Source organism: Triticum urartu, chromosome 7 (assembly GCF_003073215.2).
Source record: "Triticum urartu cultivar G1812 chromosome 7, Tu2.1, whole genome shotgun sequence".
In the NCBI taxonomy this organism is placed as follows: domain Eukaryota; kingdom Viridiplantae; phylum Streptophyta; class Magnoliopsida; order Poales; family Poaceae; genus Triticum; species Triticum urartu.
The window spans coordinates 56,674,064-56,688,625 of record NC_053028.1 but is presented as its reverse complement, the minus strand read 5'-3'; positions in this window follow the sequence as shown (position 1 = coordinate 56,688,625).

Below are 14,562 nucleotides of genomic sequence, written 5' to 3'. Positions count from 1 at the left end.
AGGTAAGTTCTTCTCTCTTTTCTTTAATGTTTTGTTTTATTTCCTGCAAGCTTGTGGCATTGCTAAAAAATAGCTAGGCACTTTCAAAAATCACCAAACTTCACATGGCCACTGTTTGGAATAAATCCAACACGGAACATTTTAGTTTAGGATTATTTGAGAATTTAAAATATTTATTTGCATTCAAATGCCCAAATTCAAATAGCTAATGATTATTTCAGTGACCTTAGGATGACCTAGAAATTTGTGCATCATTTTGTCAGAGATTTAGGACCAAGGCAAAGATGATGAACATTTTAGAAGGGCATTTCAGGTTCATTGATAATATTTTTAGTAAACCCTAGTTGTTATCAAGGGGGTGCTGGGGGTTCTGTCATCCCCGTTTTCAAGTTTCTGATAATTGAACATGATGCAAGCACTCTAATGCATGAGCTAGATAGGGTGTGACACCCGAACCTGGGTAAAACTTTGTGTCCCTTGTCTCCTGTTACCATCAACCTCAGAAACACAGTTCGGGACCGCTTACCCGAGATCCACCGGTATTGACATCGACAAGAGGGCCGGCCAGAGGTGGCGCCCCCCCTTGCCCAGTCTGAATTGGACAAGGGAAACGGGGGCGCCCCCTCCTTCCTTCTCTTCTCTCCTCTTTCCCTTCTTCTCCTTCTTGGACTAGGAAAGGGGGAAACCTACTCCTACTAGGAGTAGGATTCCTCCCCCCTTTGCGCACCCCTTGTGGTCGGCCGGCCTCCTCCTCCCCTCCTTTATATACGGGGGAGGGGGGCACCCCATAGACACACAAGTTGATCTTTAGCCGTGTGCGATGCCCCCGTCCATAGTTTTCCACCTCGGTCATATTGTCGTAGTGCTTAGGCGAAGCCCTACGTCGATAACTTCATCATCACCGTCAACACGTCGTCGTGCTGACAGAACTCACCCTTGGCCTCAGCTGGATCAAGAGTACGAGGGACGTCACCGAGCTGAACGTGTGCAGATCGCGGAGGTGTCGTGCGTTTGGTACTTGATCGGTTGGATCACGAAGACATTCGACTACATCAACCGCGTTACTTAACGCTTTCGCTTTCGGTCTATGAGGGTACGTAGACACACTCTCTCCTCTCGTTGCTATGCATCTCCTAGATAGATCTTGCGTGATCGTAGGATTTTTTTTGAAATACTGCGTTCCGCAACAGTGGTATCAGAGCCAGGTCTATGCATAGATGTTATATGCACGAGTAGAACACAAAGAGTTGTGGGCGATAATAGTCATACTACTTACCAGCATGTCATACTTTGATTCGGCGGTATTGTTGGATGAAGCGGCCCAAACCGACGTGCTTCGCACACAGGTGGCTAGTGGGTTTCTGTTTCTCCAGCTTTAGTTGAATTGAGTGTGACTACGCCCGGTCCTTATTGAAGGTTAAAACAGCACACTTGACGAAAAATCGTTGTGGTTTTTGATGCGTAGGTAAGAACGGTTTTTGCTAAGCCCGTAGCAGCCACGTAAAACTTGCAACAACAAAGTAGAGGACGTCTAACTTGTTTTTGCAGGGCATGTTGTGATGTGATATGGTCAAGACGTGATTATATAAATTGTTGTATGAGATGATCATGTTTTATAACAAAGTTATCGGCAACTGGCAGGAGCCATATGGTTGTCGCTTTATTGTATGAAATGCAATCGCCATGTAATTGCTTTACTTTATCACTAAGCGGTAGCGATAGTCGTAGAAGCAATAGTTGGCGAGATGACAACGATGCTACGATGGAGATCAAGGTGTCAAGCCTGTGACGATGGTGATCATGACGGTGCTTTGGAGATGGAGATCAAAGGCACAAGATGATGATGGCCATATCATATCACTTATATTGATTGCATGTGATGTTTATCCTTTATGCATCTTATTTTGCTTAGTACGGCGGTAGCATTAGAAGATGATCTCTCACTAAATTTCAAGGTATAAGTGTTCTCCCTGAGTATGCACCGTTGCTACAGTTCGTCGTGCCGAGACACCACGTGATGATCGGGTGTGATAAGCTATACGTTCACATACAACGGGTGACAGCCAGTTTTGCACAAGTAGAATACTCGAGTTAAACCTGATGAGCCTAGCATATGCATATATGGCCTCGGAACACTAAGACCAAAAGGTCGATCGTGAATCATATAGTAGATATGATCAACATAGTGATGTTCACCATTGAAATCTTCTCCATCTCACGTGATTACCAGACATGGTTTAGTTGATATGGATAAAGTGATCACTTAGATGACTAGAGGGATGTCTATCTAAGTGGGACTTCTTAAGTAATATGATTAATTGAATTTTAATTTATCATGAACTTAGTACCTGATAATATTTTGCATGTCTATGTTGTTGTAGATAAATGGCCCGTGCTACTGCTCCAATGAATTTTAATGCGTTCCAAGAGAAAGCTAAGTTGGAAGATGATGGTAGCAACTACACGGACTAGGTACGTAACTTGAGGATTATCCTCATTGCTGCACAGAAGAATCACGTCCTGCTGATGCTGCTGCTGATGATGATAAGAACGTCTGGTAGAGCAAAGCTGATGACTACTCGATAGTTCAGTGTGCCATGCTTTTTGGCTTAGAATTGGTACTTCAATGATGTTTTGAACGTCATGGAGTATATGAGATGTTCCAGGAGTTGAAGTTAATATTTCAAGCAAATGCCCGAATTGAGAGCTACGAGGTCTCCAATAAGTTCTATAGCTGCAAGATAGAAGAGAATAGTTATGTCAGTGAACATATACTCAGAATGTCTGGGTACTGTCGGTGTCAAAACCGGCGGATCTCGGGTAGGGGGTCCCGAACTGTGCGTCTAGGATCGATGGTAACAGGAGATGGGGGACACGATGTTTACCCAGGTTCGGGCCCTCTCTATGGAGGTAATACCCTTCTTCTTGCTTGATTGATCTTGATGAGTATGAGTATTACAAGAGTTGATCTACAAAGAGATCGTAAGGGCTAAACCCTAGAAGTCTAACCTGTATGACTATGGTAATGAATATATCCTTTCCGAACTAACCCCTCCGGCTTATATAGACACCGGGGGGGGGGGGATCTAGGGTTACATAGAGTCGGTTACATAAGAAGGAATCTTCATAGTCGATCGCCAAGCTTGCCCTCCACGCCATGTAGAGTCCAATCCGTACACGGGTACGGTCTTCCGCCTTCATGTCTTCACAGCCCATCAGTCCGGCCCATGGATAACAGGCCGGACGCCCGAGGACCCCTTAGTCCAGGACTCCCTCGGTATCCCCTGAACCTGGCTTCAATGACGAGGAGTCCGACGCGCAGATTGTGTTCATCATTGCAAGGTAGGTTCCCCCTTCCGAACTCCTAGTTGATCTTCAGATGTGATGATTGTATCTAGACTTATATTACGAGTTCAATCCATCGATCACTTTTTGGTAATATGACACCACGCCTGCCCGGCCACTACTTGCGAACCTTTTTAGCCGGCCCGTCGCCCCACATCCTAAGACATGGCTTTATTGGTGCGTCTTATCCAAGCGGAGATCGTGCCTCCCTTTTTTTAAGGGATTCCTATCAACCCGTCCATGGGTAACCCAACCGTCGCTGGGGTACAACTCCTTGGAAACAAGCAAGTTTGTTAGGCCCAAGAGGAGATGTTTGATATTTGTACCTGATACGTCTCCGTTGTATCTACTTTTCCAAACACTTTTGCCCTTGTTTTGGACTCTAACTTGTATGATTTGAATGGAACTAACCCGGACTGACGCTGTTTTCAGCAGAATTGCAATGATGTTGTTTCATGTGCAGAAAACAAAAGTTCTCGGAATGACCTAAAACTCCACGGAATATCTTACAATAAATAATAAAAAATCCTCGCCAAAGATGAAGACCAGGGGGCCCATACCCTTGCGACGAGGGTGGGGGGCGCGCCCCCCTATGGCGTGCCCCTACCTCGTGGGTCCCTTGGAGACGTCCCGACTCCAACTCCAACTCTATATAACTGCTTTCGGGGAGAAAAAATAGGAGAGAAGATTTCATCACTTTTTACGGTACGGAGCCGCCGCCAAGCCCTAAAACCTCTCGGGAGGGCTGATCTGGAGTCCGTTCGGGGCTCCAGAGAGGGGGATTCGTCGCCGTTGTCATCATCAACCATCCTCCATCACCAATTTCATGATGCTCACTGCCATGTGTGAGTAATTCCATCGTAGGCTTGCTGGACGATGATGGGTTGGATGAGATTTATCATGTAGTCGATTTAGTTTTGTTAGGGTTTGATCCCTAGTACCCACTATGTTCTGAGATTGATGTTGCTATGACTTTGCTATGCTTAATTCTTGTCACTAGGGCCCGAGTGCCATGATTTCAGATCTGAACCTATTATGTTTTCATCAATATATGAGAGTTCTAGATCCTATCTTGCAAGTCTGTAGTCACTTATTATGTGTTATGATCCGTTAACCCCGAAGTGACAATAATCGGGATACTTACCAGTGATGACCGTAGTTTGAGGAGTTCATGCATTCACTATGTGCTAATGCTTTGTTCCGGTTCTCTATTAAAAGGAGGCCTTAATATCCCTTAGTTTCCATTAGGACCCCGTGGCCACGGGAGGGTAGGACAAAAGATGTCATGCAAGTTCTTTTCCATAAGCACGTATGACTATATTCGGAATACATGCCTACATTACATTGATGAACTGGAGCTAGTTCTGTGTCACCCTATGTTATGACTGTTACATGATGAACCGCATCTGACATAATTATCCATCATTGATCCGATGCCTACGAGCTTTCCATATACTGGTTTACGCTTATTTACTTTCCTGTTGCTATTGTTACAATCACTACAAAATACCAAAAACATTACTTTGCTTTCGTTACTCTTTTGTTACAGTTACCATCACTATCATATTACTTTGCTACTAAACACTTTGCTACAGATACTAAGTTTCCAGGTGTGGTTGAATTAACAACTCAGCTGCTAATACTTGAGAATATTCTTTGGCTCCCCTTGTGTTGAATCAATAAATTTGGGTTGAATACTCAACCCTCGAAAGCTGTTGCGATCCCCTATACTTGTGGGTTATCAAGACTAATTTCTGGCGCCGTTGCCGGGGAGCATAGCTCTATTCTTTGAGTCACTTGGGATTTATATCTGCTGGACACTATGAAGAATTTGAAAGACGCTAAGACAACAATTTATCCCTCAACTACGAGGGGAGGTAAGGAACTGCCATCTAGCTCTGCACTTGATTCACCTTCTGTTATGAGTAAGCTTGCGACACCTAAACCTGCTTCTGCTATTCGTTCTGATATGTCGCATGTTATTGATGATGCTACTTCTGCTATACATGATACTTATGATGAAACTACTTCTATGCTTGATACTACTTGCCACTTGGTGATTTTCTCGAGGAACGACTTGCTAGGGCTAGAGAGATTGAAAATATTGGATCTAATTATGATGATGAAAGTGATGATGAAGAATCACTTGTTATTCCTGAGGGTTATTTATTTTATCAAGAAGCTTCTTTAGCTATTTTAGCTTGCAAAGATAGATATGAACTCAAAAGGTTATTAGCTAAATGGAATAAGCAATCTCTAAATGCTAGGATGAAACCTGACCCTGCTTTTTCTACTTCACCTATCTGTGTTACTGATTAGGATTATGAATTCTCTGTTGATCCTGATATAATTACTTTAGTTGAATCTGATCCTTTTCATGGCTATGAATCTGAAACTGTTGTGGCACATCTTACTAAATTAAATGATATAGCTACCCTGTTCACTAATGATGAGAGATCTCGCTACTTTTATATCCTTAAAATATTTCCGTTCTCATTAAAGGGTGATGCTAAGATATGGTTTAATTCTCTTGATCCTGGTTGTGTGCGTAGTCCCCAGGATATGATTTACTACTTCTCTGCTAAATATTTCCACGCTCATAAGAAACAAGCTGCTTTAAAGGAAATATACAACTTTGTGCAAATTAAAGAAGAGAGTCTTCCACAAGCTTGGGGGAGGCTTCTCAAGTTACTTAATGCTTTGCCTGATCATCCTCTTAAGAAAAATGAAATACTTGATATCTTTTACAATGGACTAATCGATGCTTCCAGAGATTACCTGCATAGTTGTGTTGGTTCTCTTTTCAGGGAAAGAACAGCAGATGAAGCTGAAATATTATTGAATAATATGTTGACAAATAAAAATAATTGGGCACCTCCTGAACCAGCTCCTGCCCCAATTAATGATCCTATTCCTAAACCAACTCTGAAGAAGAGAGGTGTCACTAGTTGAAAATGGGCCTATTGTCCCGGTTCGTAAGGGCCTTTTGTCCCGGTTCCTGAACCGGGACTAAAGGGTCGTTACTAATGCCATGTCCCTTTAGTCCCAGTTCAGTCCAGAACCGGGACGGATGGGCCTCCACGTGGCCTGTGCGCCGAGCCCAGGCAGGAGGGCCTTTGGTCCCAGTTGGTGGCACCAACCGGGACCAATAGGCATCCACGCGTCAGCATTTCTGTGGCTGAGGTTTTTGTTTTTTTTTGAAAGGTGGGGGGGAGGGTTTGGGGGCTTTGGGGGGTTAATTTAGGTGTTTCATATATTGTGTTAGATTGCTATAATTAATAGAGAGAAGTGTCCTCTCTTATGTCCGTGCTTGGTCGACGCTACGTACTATACATACGTATAGAGAGGACTAGACACGCTAGCTAGCTAGTAAGAAAACGAAGGAAACAGAAGATCGTCATGAACATATATGCATACAGAGAGAAGTGGTATCGACCACCTCTCCTTCTCCGAGAGATTGGTCGAACAACAAGTTCTCGTATGTCTATCCGACACTACCGGCTACATATATACAATAATTATCTCTTAAAAATATAATCTCCTAACATACAGATGCATGGTCCACATAGTATTCTCCGTCTTCAGCGATCACATGGTCAAGAAAGAATGCCGCCAATTCCTCTTGAATTGCTGGCATGCGAGCTGGTGCTAGGAGTTCATCCCGCTTTCGAAACATCTAATTTGAAGAAGGGGGTCAATACATATATATATATATATATATATATATATATGAATGAATAAAACTCAACACAAATGATGGTAATAAAATAAAATTCTGAATGTTGTTATTTACGCACTTCATATTGTTCGTCAGAGTAGCCCCGCTCACAGGTCGTGTGGCGGATGGAATCACAAACGTAGTATCCACAGAAATCATTCCCTTATTCCTGCCACAACCACTTTACAAGAAATAGATTTCAATCAAACTGATAAGCAAGAATACCAAATGGTATTGATGAAACTAGCGCTTGAATCACTAGGAGATGCGCGGAACATGCTACTATAGTACTTACTTTCGGGTGTCTAAATTGCAGCTTCTTCGGCAGTCCCAGAGCTTTTTTGGTGAATTTTCTCCAAACCCTGCCAGACAAAGAAAACAATTACTTGATATATCAGGAAATGAACAAAGTTGTTGATATGGTGGATAATGATCAATTTAACTTACTTCTCGAGCATTTGAGTCATGTCCGCATAGTCTTGGGGATCTTTTCGTCTCGAGTCTAAGACGGTTACTAGTTCCTGCTCAAGCTTAATCTCTAGGAGAATATAGTGGAAACTGCACACGCATGCATAACTCATCAATTACATTACAGTAACACTCACTTGAAGTTGTAAGGAAAGAGTATTATATCTTTGTTTTCATTTATTACCAACGATCGTAGCAAGTTGGCCTCGGTATCCGCGGCATGAAATTTAACCTCAGTTGCATCTATGAGAATTGTGTTAATGAACCCAATATCACCGATTTGTCTTTTCTTCAATTCAACGATCTTCAATCTGCATAATATAGTGAGGATAATTATAAATACATGCAATGAAAGAGCTGAGCTATATAGAGAGACTTAATGACAGAAGTAGTACTACTTACAGACAGTAGGAGGTGACCGTTGCTTTATCGAGGGCCAATTGATTGAAAAACTGAAAGAACTCCTCAAATGGAACAGACAACAGTTCAATTCCAACGAGGTCATGCTCCTTTTTAACTCTCACATACAAAGTATTCCTCCCCAGACTCTCTGCAGATTTTCAAGTACCAAGCATGCAATCTTCGCATCATCGTTGATAGAGATCTTTCATCTTTGATGAGAGGCTTCCCGTACTCGTATCTTTGTATCTGCACCTCCAAGAAATCATACTGTACATCGTCGGGCAGGTAATCTCCAAGATTGCTATAACCGGGCACCATCCTCGGATCATTAGCGATGATGTCGCTAGGCACCTTGAGCGGGCGGCACGATTGCTTCGCTTGTTCACCGAGCTGGGCAATTTCTTTCCCAGCTCGTCGTTCTTTCAGCCTTTGATCACTGACAGTACTTCCCGACCGCTCCGCTTCGGCAAATGCCTTTCCAATAATGCGCTCATAGTTGCCTTTCGGCGGAGACTTGGGTGGTTTTGTCAGGGCAGCCAGAGTGCGCTTCGCTTTCACCGGATCTACCTTCTCCTTCGGAGGTGGATGTTTCTTTGCTTTCACCCCTTGAAAGAAGTTCCTCACTTCTTCTCGCACGATCTCGGCGTTCTCCTCCGGGGTCCTCTCATATGGTAACTTCTCTGGAGTCTTTAGAGAAGGACCGAATCTATATGTCCTCCCGCCTCTGGCTGTACTGCTAGACGCCGACAGAGCAGACGGAGCGGGTGTCTTCTTTACTTACTTGCGAGGCAGAGGAGAAGGACTATGACGCGCCGGAGCAGCCGGAGCGGCGGCGGGTCTCTTCCGCCCTTGCTGACGAGGCGGAGAAGGAGGAGGCTGGCCGCTCGGGCGCGCCGGCGCAGGCGGAGAAGGAGGCGGAGTGCCGCCACGCGCCGGAGAAGGAGCCGGCCGAGTGCCCTGATCGTCACTCGCCGGAGGAGGAGGCGGTGGAGGAGGCGGAGTGCCTTGACTCGCCGGAGGAGGAGGAGGAGGAGGCGGAGGCGTCCACTTTGGAAGGTTGATGAGCTCCTTCCGCCATAGGCATGGAGTCTTCAGAGCAGAACCAAGCCAAGTCTCCCCTTCACCGGTAGGGTGGTCAAGATGGAGGTCCTCAGATCCCTCCGTTATTTCATCCACCATCACCCTAGCACATCCTTCTGGAATTGGCTGGTAGTGAAAAGTTGCGCCGGGTTCAGTAGGAAAAACAGAGCCAACAGCCGCCTTGACCTTCATATTAATCCATTGCGTCATAAGGTGGCAATTTTGAGACTCCGTGATAGCATCCACGGGATAGCTGGCAGGAGCCGTCAAGACATGCTCCGGCTGAAGCAGCTCAGTGGAAGCCACGCTGCTTCTCCGCTAAGATGGCGGGGTAGCTTCAGGGAAGCTTCGGTAGTTCGTTTGCTGCGATTTGCTTCTCGTTCCTCTATCGCTTGTACCCTAGCGTGCAGCGCCTGCAGTTGGGTATGCTCCACTTTCTTCCTCCTCTCGTAGCATTTGTAACCTCCTGCGTCCGGAAACCCAGCCCTCCACGGAATGGAGCATGGCGTGCCTCGTGTCTGTCTAGGGTGCTCAGGATTCCCAAGGGCCATTGTGAGCTCGTCGTTCTCTCTGTCTGGAACAAACGTCCCTTGCTGCGCTGCTTCGATATAGTGCCTAAGCCTCTTGACTGGTATTTCCATTTGCTCGTCCGTCCAAATGCACTTCCCAGATACAGGGTCCAGGTTTCCGCCAGCCCCAACGAACCAAGTCCGGCAACGGTCTGGCTAGTTAATTGTCTCTGGTTCGATCCCTTTATCAACCAGATCATTCTCAGTCTTGGCCCACTTAGGCCGGGCTACGAGGTAGCCACCTGACCCCGTGCGATGGTGATGCTTCTTCTTCGCAGCATTTTGCTTGTTTGTCGCCGACATCTTCTTACTCTTTTTCGATGTCTTGTGGGCCACAAATGCGGGCCAGTGATCTCTGATCTTCTCATATCTGCCCTTGAATTCTGGTGTCTCTTTTTTATCGACAAACTTATTCAGCTCATTCTTCCACCTCCTGAATAGGTCTGCCATCCTCTTAAGAGCAAAAGACTTGATTAATTGCTCTTTAACTGGCTTCTCCAGATCATCCTCTGGCGGTAGGGTGAAATTTGACTTCAGCTCAGTCCAAAGATCATTTTTCTGCATATCATTGACATAAGACACCTCAGGGTCTTCTGTAGCCGGCTTTAACCATTGCTGGATGCTGATCGGGATCTTGTCCCTAACCAGAACCCCGCACTGAGCAACAAATGCGTTCTTTGTCCGAATGGGTTCAATCGGTTGGCTGTCGGGCGCGATTGCTATGATCTCAAACCTTTCATCCGAGCTCAACTTTTTCTTTGGGCCTCGTCTCTTTACCAAAGCTGTGGTCGATCCGGAGGGCTAGAAAAAAGAACAAAGACTTAATTAATATGTGTACATACCAAAACAATGAATGCATCAATTAGCTAGTCAGCACAGGCTTAACTAATATATATACCTGGCCGGACTCAGTTCGGTCACCGGAGCCGTCATCACGGTCTCCTTCTTGCACTGGCATTGGGTCATCGGAGCCGTCCTCACGGTCTCCTTCTTGCACCAGCATTGGTTCACCGGAGCCATCATAATCACAGCCAGCTGCTTCCAGACCATCGGTGTCGTTGAGAAACAACGAGCATACGACATCACTTCCTCGTGCGATTATGTCCCCCAACAACTCGTACTTCGTCTTGGGCGGTGTCCATAGTTTCTACAAATATTTACAACATGGCATTTATTATTCAAACATGACAGATGGATATATTAGTGGCAAACGTAGAACTAATATTAATTAGTGGCCTCGACACTGCTTCTCTAGGGTTTGGGGTGGCCTCGACAACGCTTCAAGGGTTTGGGGTATATTGACAACGACGACATACGTACATGGGAAAATAATATTATCGGGGAGGGGGTATATCGACCCCCCACATGTTGAAGTTATCGGGAGGGGGTATATCGACCCCCACGTGTTGAAGTTATCGGGAGTTTATATCAACACGACATACGTACATGGGAAAATAATATTATCGGGGAGGGGGTATATCGACCCCCCTCCCGATAACTTCAACACGAGGGGGGGTCGATATACCCCCTCCCCGATAATCTATCTTTTGCATATATACATGTGGCTTGTGGGACGTGGATGTAGTGTCCGACACCGACGGCCACATGTATCTAACACCGACGATACTTGCTATTTAGGGTTTCCTATACCGCTCGGCGACCCTCTACGACCCTCGTTCCCGATAAAAAAAAGAGGAAGAAGAAGAAAAAAGAGAGGAGAAGAAAGAATAGAGGAGTTAACTCCTCTATTCTTTCTTCTCCTTTTTTTCTTCTTCCTCTTCTTTTTTTATCCTCTTCTTCCTCTCATGTTCGACGACCCTCGACCCCTCGGCGACCCTAGACCCCCTCTCGACCCTCGACCCCTTGGCGACCGTCGACCCTCGACCCCCTCTCGACCCCTTGACGATCCTAGAACTTTTTTTCTCCCCGATAACATTTTTTTCTCCGAGAGAGTTAGTGTTCCCGAGTGAACCGGAGGGGGACATTGGTCATATCGGATTCGTCATATTTTCTATGAATGTTCTATATACATACATCCATCGATATCATTCCATACATACATAGACATCTACATTATATATGAAAAAAAATCAAAATTTACATATACATACACACATACATACATACACATGACCCCCTCATTCATCATATCAAATTCATCATATCAATATTTTTCAAGGGGGAGGAAGGAATGGGGGAGGATGGGGCGGTAGCTACCTCTCCCGGCAGGATCGGGGACGCCCGCCGCGGGCGGCCGGCGTCGGAGGCGATGGCGACGAGGATGGGCTCGGGGCCGGCGAGGGCGACGGCGGGGCGCGCTTGGCGACGACGGCGAGGCAGGGGGCGCACGGGGGCGACGGACGGGCTCGGGGGCGCAGGGGGTGCGGCAGGGCACGCTCGGGGGCGGCGGACGGCAACGGCGTGGGCGGCGGATGGCGTCGGCGTGGGCTCGGGGGCGGGGCAGGGGCAACTACGTGGGCGGCGACGGCGAGGCAGCCTGGCGGCGATGAGCTCGGCGGCGTCGGGGGGAAATGGGCGATGTAAACTGAAACCGCTAAGTGGTGGGTATATATACATGAAGCATTGGTCTCGGTTCGTGGCACGAACCGGTACCAATGCCACCTGTGGTCCCGGTTCGTGCTACCAACCGGGACCAAGGGTCTCATTTCGGCAGCCCAAAGGGCGGGAAGCAGAGGCCATTGGTCCCGGTTCGTCGCACGAACCGGTACCATAGGTAGGTATTCGTACCGGTTTGTGCCACGAACCGGTACGAATGCCCCCCTATGGTCCCGGTTCTTGCGTCTAACCGGGACCAATGGCCTGTGCCGTGGTGCGGTGGGATTTTTAGTCCCACCTCGCTAGCTGAAGAGCTCCCGCACCTGTTTATAAGCCCTGCTTTGTATTCCCTTTTGAACTCCTCTGAACTGCAGGCTTACGGGCCTAATGGGACACTGCAATGCCTATGGGCCTACTGGGCCTGCTGCGGGCCTGAATCCTTGGCCCATGGTTGGGTTTCTAGTCGTATTCAGGCCGTGCTGGCCCAGTAGGTGGCATTTTTTTCTTTTTTATTTTTTCATTTCTACTTAGAACTAAATACTTATAGTTTTTTAGTGATTTCTTTTTTCTTTTAGGTCACAAAAATTATAAACTTTCTGTTAGTGCCATTAGTTTTAAAATTTGAATAGTTTAAATTTGAATTTTTTAAAATTTGTGTGAATCACTAGTTTATGAATAACTTTACTATAAAAATTGATTTTTGAGTCATTCTTTTTCCTGCTATTTAATATTACTGTGTTTTATCATTATACTCAATTTGGTAATTTTAGTTAGTCATAACAAATATTATAGGCTTTTTCTTTTTTGCAATTTATTTTTTCATTTCTACTTAGAACTAAATACTTATAGTTTTTTAGTGATTTCTTTTTTCTTTTAGGTCACAAAAATTATAAACTTTCTGTTAGTGCCATTAGTTTTAAAATTTGAATAGTTTAAATTTGAATTTTTTAAAATTTGTGTGAATCACTAGTTTATGAATAACTTTACTGTAAAAATTGATTTTTGAGTCATTCTTTTTCCTGCTATTTAATATTACTGTGTTTTATCATTATACTCAATTTGGTAATTTTAGTTAGTCATAACTAATATTATAGGCATTTTTTTTTCTTTTTTGCTATTTATTTTTTCGTTTCTACTTAGAACTAAATACTTATAGTTTTTTAGTGATTTATTTTTTCTTTTAGGTCACAAAAATTATAAACTTTCTGTTAGTGCCATTAGTTTTAAATTTTGAATAGTTTAAATTTGAATTTTTTAAAATTTGTGTGAATCAAAAGTTTGTGATTAACTTTACTAAAAAAATGAACATAGATGCACCTATAGAGAAAATTCAACCTAAATTCATAATCAATTTCTATGAATTTCAGAGAAATTCATTATGAATATAGGTCAAATTCCCTGTATAGGGGCATCTATTTTCACTTTGAGAGGAGCTCAACAAGGCAGAGAGGGACGGGCTTATAAACCAGTGTGGGCGCCCTTCGGTTGGCGAGGTGGGACTAAACTCTGAGCGCAACGAGGACCAACCCTTTAGTCCCGGTTTGTGGCACAAACCGGGACTAATGGTCATGGGCCAGGGGCGAGCCCTATTTTTTTCCAGTTTTTATGTTTTGTTTTCTGCATTATTTATTTTCTTTTGTTTTTTGCTTCATTTTTAATTCTTTTTTGCTTTTAGTTTTAGAAAAACTATAAACTTTCTGTCAGTGCCATTAGTTTTCAAATTTGAAAACGCTTTTTTAGTTTTTTTGTTTTCTTTGTTGCTTTATTAATTTTATTTTGTTTCTACTTACAACAAAATACTTATTGTTGCTATTTTTATTTTTTTTCCAGTTTTTTTGTTTTGTTTTCTGTATTATTTATTTTCTTTTGTTTTTTGCTTTATTTTTTTAATTCTTTTTGCTTTTAGGTCAGCAAAATTATAAACTTTCTGTTAGTGCCATTAGTTTTAGAAAAATTATAAACTTTCTCTTAGTGCCATTAGTTTTCAAATTTGAATAGTTAAAATTTGAATTCTTTGAAATTTGTGTGAATCACGAGTTTGTGATTAACTTTAGTAAAAAAATGAACATAGATGCACCTATAGAGAAAATTCGACCTAAATCCATAGTTTTCAAATGAACTCTGAAAAAGTTGGCATATCATACTCGTGTGTTACAAATTTGGCATGGTATCATCATAATAGTTGCGGGAGAAAGTCTTCACTTTTTCTTCGCTTGTGTCATTTGCTTATTGCGCCGTAACCATGGATAATCTTCATCGTTTATTAGGATGCTTGGATCAGCCTTGACATTGAAGGGAGGAATTTCATGAAACTTTTCATAATCTTCAGACATGTCTGTCTTGCCCTCCACTCCCAGGATGTCCCTTTTTCCTGAAAGAACTATGTGGCGCTTTGGCTCATCGTATGATGTATTCGCTTCCTTA